The sequence below is a fragment of the Schistocerca gregaria genome, chromosome 1 (genome assembly GCF_023897955.1).
Source record: "Schistocerca gregaria isolate iqSchGreg1 chromosome 1, iqSchGreg1.2, whole genome shotgun sequence".
NCBI lineage: Eukaryota > Metazoa > Arthropoda > Insecta > Orthoptera > Acrididae > Schistocerca > Schistocerca gregaria.
Window position 1 is genome coordinate 1,093,808,311 of NC_064920.1, and position 8,612 is coordinate 1,093,816,922.

An 8,612-nucleotide genomic window follows, 5' to 3' on the forward strand; every position below is an offset into this window, starting at 1 on the left:
TGTATACACGAAAGCAGATAACAGTCCATCAAGCAGCATGCACCTCCCATGACTGTTCCCCAGATGTCACTGCAGCTCTCCAAATGCACTTAAGCACGTTACACCGAGCAAACGATCGGTAAAGAATCCTCCAAAATATTGACTTCCTCCCTTGCGACCGTTTCATTATAAGTTTATTTCTCTCAACCGAAGTATAAAGAAGCAGTAAAGTTACCACTGTTGAAGAATTAGTTTCAGATCTTCTGTAACACTATCACGCTATCCCAGTTACCAGAACCGGGAACCCGGAACCTTGGACCAGTTGCAGTGCAGGCTCAACAAAACACCGATTTCCAGTATATCCCGTAATTATTGGCAGAATTAAAAGAAATTAAAATGCTGTCGTAATCTACTCCTTAACAGGTGTAATTTCTTGTTAAAAGCTAAACGACAAATACCTCAGATAGAAGCCATGTATTTGGCTTCAGGCAAATTCACTGACGTCACTCAAATACAAGGAATTCATGCACCCATTATTTGACAATCAGAGGGTTTAGCGACTTCCAGCAAAGTTTAAACGTAATTTCAGGCCTTTGAGAAACTTTTATCGTTGACACCTCTCAACCCCACACAAAACGACGGAAGAAAAAAAATTATCGGTTATTGTACTTTTGCTGTTCCCGCAGTCAAATGCATTCGAAGTTTGGCATCAGGCATGGAATTTTAATAGTTCTTTACCTCTAACTCAGCTCGCAATACATTTCGCTTATTGTACCTACGTACCTCACTTGGTATACCTGCGCAAGTTAAAAATTTCGGGAGATATGACGTCATAAATATTGAAATGCGTGAAGAATTGGCTTTCGCTTAAAATGGAGCGTAAATTACGCTCATTATATTCATTCAGCGTTTCATGATAGCACTTGGCGATCTCCAACATGTTTGAAGCATAATCGTTCCCAAACTTTTTCTCATTTACTTGTGTTGATAGTCAAATAATTAATACATTAACTTATTTATGAAGTAATAAAGTGGCTGAAGCTCTTTTATACCTGGGAGTTCGATTCTTTGAAGAGTCAGGGGTTTACTGATATCTCCAAATGTCAGAGGTATCATTAATCTCTTTGTGAGACTAACAGATAAGGGTGTACTGCAAACAGCAAGTTGTCTAGACACTCGAAATGTGCCCACTGCACTACGAACACGATAGAGAGCTACCACAAGGCTTGTACTTACTTCAGAGTTGTTTTGGCACGATGATGTTTTACACCATACACATCACTGTTTGGCTATTAGTGGAAACTGTCTAAAATGTCTTCCATCTCGTTCGGAATCCACACCCTGCGACACATGAAACCTGTATTCAAAGAGGAAAGTGTATCTAATGCTTAGGGCGACATAATTTGATGCATTCGTAAATGCCAAACATGGCGAGTGCATCAGTTTCAGCTGAAATGCTATGCTTTGCAGCCTAATGGCGAGTGCACCAGTTTTAGCTGAAATGCTATGCTTTACAGCCTAAAGCCCTAGCACATCCGGAAACACAGAATGTTTCAAAAAGTTTATTTACATTTCATAGGATCATATGGATATGCACCCTACAGCAAGCGCTACCAATATGCTCAAAATGTCGCTCGTACAAACACGATTGACCCGTGGCTGATACCTCTGGTTCTATTGATGGCAATAATCAGGTGTCAAGTGTTTTAAATAGCTTTGGCTAGAGTCCATTTTATACATCCAACAGAAGCATTGTCTTACTGTGAGTATCCTACAGTATAGCATCACAGTTTGAATGCTTCACACTTCCTTCAGGTTAGGCAACTGGAGCAAATCGGTTTGTTCTTTTTGCATGAAATGTGGTCTACGGTTCTCCTTAGGGATATCGTAGCACGTGTTGCGTTTGTTGAAAAGTTCGAAGGGTTCCTCCACAAATTTAATAAACGCAACAGATACACATAATAAAGCCTTTCCCAATCAGTAATGTATCATCCTTAGTATTCACAACAGTCTGCCAACGCTGGTGTAGATTTTCGATTCAAATCACGTGACTTTAGGGCAGAGAACCCGTCAAGCAATGTTCGAAGTTCATTTCTACCAAGAAAGGAAGTTCCTTGAAGGTTGTTCGATAGAGAGCAGAAGAGATGAAAATATGATGGCCCAAGATGAGCTGCATAAGGTGAGTGTGAAATGACTTGGGAATCGAAAGCCTGCGTAGTGTTTCTTGTCATTCCAGTAGAAAGCGGGCCGGAATTATCGTCGAATCGCTTCGCAGGGCGCTGTCATCCTGGTCGTTGTCCTAGGGCTCCATCTGCAAGACCCCTGTTGTTGACAATAAATGTCTGCAGTGATGTTTACACCTCGGGGAAACAATTCGTACCACATCACACCGCCACTGTGCAGCGGTGCGGTTCCTTTTCGTCCTTTTTACCTGCAGCTACCTATGAACTCGTTCCAGAAGATCGCCGGTAGGACAGCCCAGCAGCAGCCTACCGTACTGCAATTCGCACCAGGCTGCGTACAATGTAACTATTCTAAGAATCGGGAAGAGGCCTTAATTTTGAATGAAACGAGGAAATAGTGGCAAAATTTCGGTATATTCTGAACCTTGAGATGTACACATTCACTACCAAGCCCGTATTAATGTGAACACAGTCATGGACAAACCCTTTCATTCACGTTAGCAAGTTTGTGGTAACGTATTTCCCGAAATCTGAAGAGCTACTAAGCACGCAATGTTCTTAAACGACAATGGTCGCCATATTATTAAGTTTAGTGGTGTATAATGGGCTCAACTTTCTAAGGAGATCATACTACACTTGACCGTACCATTGAAGGCTAGGCCCCGTCGCTCTTTAGACTGCTGTAAACATTCTGTATCTGAACGAGAAAAGGCGTAAGAACAATGCTTCGTTCTGATTGGTCAGTTTTCTTTAAGGCCAATAGTAAAATATTATTCTCCGACGTTAGTCCACGCCTTTCATGGCTAACCAATCAACATTTAACACGCTTTCGAATAGTATTTTTTCCCGAAATAAATATTTAACATTCTGATATTTTGTTCATACGTTACGTTATTAACTATTTTCATTTGCTCTCGAATTAGATTTCCTTTTACCGTAAACATTCTTAACATATTATGATAGAAAATTGCCCATAGTCTGCAGCCACATTGCCTTAAAACTTTCTCATACTAGTTCCAAAATGTTCAAATGTGTGTGAAATGTTATGGGACTTAATTGCTAAGGTCATCAGTCCCTAAGCTTACATACCACTTAACCTAAATTATCCTAAGGTCACACACACACACACACACACACACACACACACACACACACACACACACACACACACACACACACACCCATGCCCGAGGGAGGACTCGAACCTCCACCGGGACCAGCAGCACAGTCCATGATCTCACACAAGTTCGTAAAGTGCTCATCAGTAGAACAATGATCTACATATTTATTTTAGACCACATTCACGCATCATTCACACTACTAAAAGCATATACCAAACTGTACAAACATAAGTAAACAAAAATCCTTCAAGAAATAAACAGAACAACTCACAAAAACATGCTCTTGGCCTGTTTCTTGAATGTCTCTGTGCTCTACTGGACTCTGGTTGTCAAAATTCTTGACCGCATTGTAGATGTTTCGGTTTAGTCCTGTCCAGACAAAAATTAGAACTGCGTACTCAACTGAACACGCTTCAGACCACCTGTCACTGTGCACATATAAGTCACTCTCCCGACACACAGGCTCTAGAGCGATAATAGGCGCCAGGCCTCAGATGCACTACAAGACGCATCAAAGTTCGTATCTTTGTACGGAGAGCTGCTGCTTTGTTCGATCTAAAGCATTCTTTTCCTTGTGTTAGCATAAAGACACCATTTATGGTTACGAGTAAAGATGCAGGATAGGTGTGGTCGATGTTGCACACGGACCAATTGATGACGAGTAAGCAGAGATGCTCATATGGCATCTGCTGATTTTGTGATTTTGGCTTTGAGCAGTGAGGGTAGACATTTGTTATAAAACATGCTTCCCCTGCATTACTCCTTTCCATTGCCGCACTTGCTCGACCTGCACACTTCAACCCCCACTTAAAATCAAACAGTTTCAACTGTGTGCATTATACTTACTGTTTGTGAATCACGTGATTGCTGAACTCATTACTTCTTAACTGGTACAGTCGGACGTCATCAGGCTATTAATGCTTTAACCAGTCTAATAGTAATAATAATAATAAACAACCTTATATGCTCAGTGCTGTGTCGTGCTGTCAATTAATTCATTGGTCTATTTCTAGGTGAGTAATGATGCAATTTCTGGACGACTGCAGATATTATCTACTACTCAGAGAAGACTTTTCCTTGAGATACTTAGCATTTGTTACGTACGTGCCTCACATTTATCATGAGGAACGTACGGAGAAAAAGCACAACATACTTGTGTAGTGGGTGCACAATGTGAGGAACCTGTAGCCTCCGCGGAATAATTACACTAATTGAGAATAAGTAATTATTGATAACAAGTTCAATCAATGCAGATGCTCGCGCGATAGTTGAATAATCACGGTTCATATCATTTGCAAATTCTCAAGTACAATGCCGTGGATCATTGTGTATCAATGCTCTTAAACGATCTTCATCAAACTCCGAAGGTCTTTCTGGCCGTGGAGAGACTCTAATATTAAAACGATCCTCCTGAAAACGAAAAAAACCATTTTCTTTTCTTTGCTCTGTCCCGTGGCATTATCCCCATACACGATACAAATGTTTCTGGCTGCACTACTTCTGTCATTCCTCTACTGAAGTCAAACAGGAGAATATGTCGGAAACGTTTCGATTTCTCCACTTGGTAGTCTATTTTCCAGTGGCCACAGCTCCACCCAGCACCTCCAAGTGACGGAATGGCAATATGTAAATTCAGATAGCAACAGTGAACAACAAATAAAAAATGACAATCGATAAATAAACCCATATCAACCGGAATACCAACATGCAAAACAAAAACGGTGCGAACAACTTGATAGTTCACGGACGGTTCATGAGAAAACTCGAAAAGCGTTCTTCACTATTTTTCACCATAGAAGTAGATATTCCATAATTCGCACCAAAAACAACTGCGAACGTCAGTAACTTAGTAGACATACTCGGCGTAGCAAACCAGCTTAAATCACATAATAAAGACAAAACTTCCGGTCCAGAGTGTTTAGTTAGATTCCTTTCAAAGTATGCTGATACATTAGCCTCATATGTAGCAATCATGTACAGCCAATAGCTCGTTGAAATATCCAAACCTAAAACCTGGGGAGCTGCACAAGTGACACAAATACTCAAGAAAGTAAATAGGAGTAATCCGCAGAATTACAGACCCATATCGGTAACGTCTATCTGAAGAGGAATTTTTGAGCATATACTGTTTTTGAACATTTTGAGTTATTCGAAGAAAACGATTTTTTGACAAACATACGGACTCAGAAAATAAAGTTCTTGTAAAACACAACTAACTTTTCTTTCTCACGAAGTAATGAGTGCTACTGACAGGGGGTGCTACTGACAGGGGATGTAAAATTGACTCGATATTTTTAGATTTCCTGAAGGCTTTTGACACCGTACCTCACAAGCGACTTATAATCAAATTTCGAGCCTGTAGACTATCGTGTCAGTTGTGCGACTTGATTCGTTTTTAATGTAAAACGTCACAGTTCGTACTAGTTGACGGAAACTCATCAAGTTAAATAATAGTAAAATCCGGTGTTCCTCAAGGAAGTGATGTAGGTCCACTGCTGTTCCTGATCTTTAAACGATTTAAGGAACAATCTGAGTAGCAATCTAATATCGTTTTCAGATGATGTCACTTACAGTGTTATATTTAAAGTCATCAGATTATCAAAAGAAATTGTACGGCAATTTAGACAAGATATTTTTGTCAAAAGCGGCAAATGGCTCTCAATAATGAAAAGTTGAAGTCATCCGCATGAGTGCCGTAAGGAATCCACTAAATTTCGGTTACTCGATAAATCACGCTAATCTAAAGGCTATAAATTCAACTAAATACTTAGGGACTGTAATTTTGAACAGCTTAAGTAAAGCAAACAAAAGAGTACGATTTATTTGCTGAACACTGAGAAAATGAAACAGGTCTGCTAAAGAGATTGCCTACACTATGCTAATGCGTCCTCTTCTAGAATATTCCTGTCTGGTATGGGATCTGCATCAGATAGGATCGCAGGAAGACTTCCAAAAAGGTCAAGGAAGGCAATTCGTTTCGTATTATCGCGATGAGGCGGATATGTAGTGGGCTCAGCTCAGCTAAAGACCCACTCAAACTCAACAGACTTGGTATATACAGCGTTCTCTGCGAATGTGGTGTACAGTACATTGGACAAACGCAGCGCTGCATCTCGAAGAGGTACGAGGAACACACCAGGTATGTCCGACTTGGACTGATAGAGAAATTTCCTACAGCGGAACATAGCATCAAAGAAAACCACACCTTTCATTTCGAGGACATCAGGGTGCTGTGCGGAGCCGGGAGCTATTGGGACAGCGTCATTAAAAAATGAATAGAAATACGGGTCCACGAGAATCTTGTGAACAGGGACGAAGGTTATCAACTGAGCGCGGCCTGGAATCCAACATTAGCCGCAATACGCCAGGAACGCACCAAGAAGCGTCCAGCTCACGAGACGCGACCGGAATGCTCTGACGGAGACACGAACGGCGCACCCGGTTCCCCCTCCACCCCGCCCGCCGGCTGATCTGGATCTATCCAGGTGGGGGGGGGGGGGGGGGGGAGGGGGGGGTTATAAAGGGACCGGCATCCGCAAAGTGTCGGCACTTCGCCAGAAGATGACGAGTATGTCACTCGTGGAAACGTCGCAGTTTGAAAATACCGCCTCCCGGCTGGAAGCCCGAGAACTCTTCGCCAGCTGTATACGCCGGGAAAGCATACATTCACATTTACGACACCTCTACGGATAAGAGATGCTCTGCAGCTTCAGGTTGCTGCAGAAAGAACGCAACAGGAAAGCCAAATTGCTCAGCTCATTGGCTTTCCTCCAACGTTGCCGAGATAAGAACATCTTGCCACGATTTGCGGAATTAAGACATCCTGTGAAAACGAAGAAAACCGAACGATTTTACGGCGAGCAGGAATGGCCATTGTCAGGGAACGCAATCACTAGCCATGGCAAGAACTGGACAAGAATGCACGCATCCTGATCGCCTGTCACCTGAAAATGGCGTAAGCATTACCGGGACACAATTTGGAGTGGGTTGACTGCAGCTCTCACGCCGAAAGTGAGGTGCAGAAGCGACATGTTGCCGCAAAACAGATCGACAAATTCTACAGACTCTCTGGAGCTCAGTCGACACAGAAGGTGACAAATAGCACCAGAGCTATTGTAAATTTGGCTGCTAGATGCAGCCACAACTTCTGCCCTCACGAAAGGATTGAACTTTGCACCTCTACTAAGGACCATACCGAAACGGGACATCATCAGCAGAGTAGAGGAAGCAATCCGTGGCCTAAACAAGGATGAAACTGAGCAGATCCGAAGGGATTGCTGCAGGATCATCGACAAGTCACGACTCCCGAAAGCCAACATTACTGTGCCGGAGCGAGAGGCTATCTTCACACTGAGGGATGACATCATGGTCCTCCCAGCACACAAGGGAAATGCGACGGTGTTCACTTGCACAGTCGACTATCAACAGAATACGTGCTCTCTGTTGCAAGACCCAGGCTACAGGAAACTCAACAAGGACCCTACATCGACGATGACCAGGAAAACCGTGGCGCTACCGAAGGACTCAGATCTACCAGAGCCAGTGCAGAAACGGCTGTGTCCCAGAGTGCTTAAGATTCACAAAGATGGGGTGCCTCTACGGCCGATTCTGGACACTATCAACTCGCACAGTTATGGACTTGCCAAATACCTGGCGACACTATTAAAGCCACTGGTGGGACGCTGCAGTCATCAAGTGAAAATCTCCGCAGATTTAGTAAGAATACTGAAGGACATCCGAATACAGAGAGATGACCTACCCGTGAGCTTCGACGTCACCTCCTTGTTCATGAAAGTACCTCTACAAGACGCCTTGGCACTCCTTGATTAGCACTTCGAGCCTGCGCCTACACGCCTGCGCTCTCTGCAGCTCATACAAAAAAAGTACTCAAAATCATAAGCCATGCTCCACGATACACACGCATCGCGGACCTTCACCAGGAATACCGACTTGAGACTCTCACGGAGGTAATCCACAAACTCACCACAAGACTATACAGAAACTCCAGACATTCGCAGAACCCGTTTATTCTGAATATGGGGAACTACGACCACAACCATAGATGGAAACATAAAAGACCAAAAGACATACTTGTAAGGACCTAACATCTATGGCCAAGCATGCGCAAACATAACGGTACAGGCGAGCCCCTGCTAATTAGACGGCATTACTGGATATACAGCTGAAACACACTGCCGAATAACTGGCACCACACAGGGAAGCTGTACCGTACACTGCATGCAGACAAGCTCCACACATCCCCCACACAGTGAGATGATCTATAGCCGATCTCCCACTACTGTATAACGATCTTGATTGTTCCAGGAAT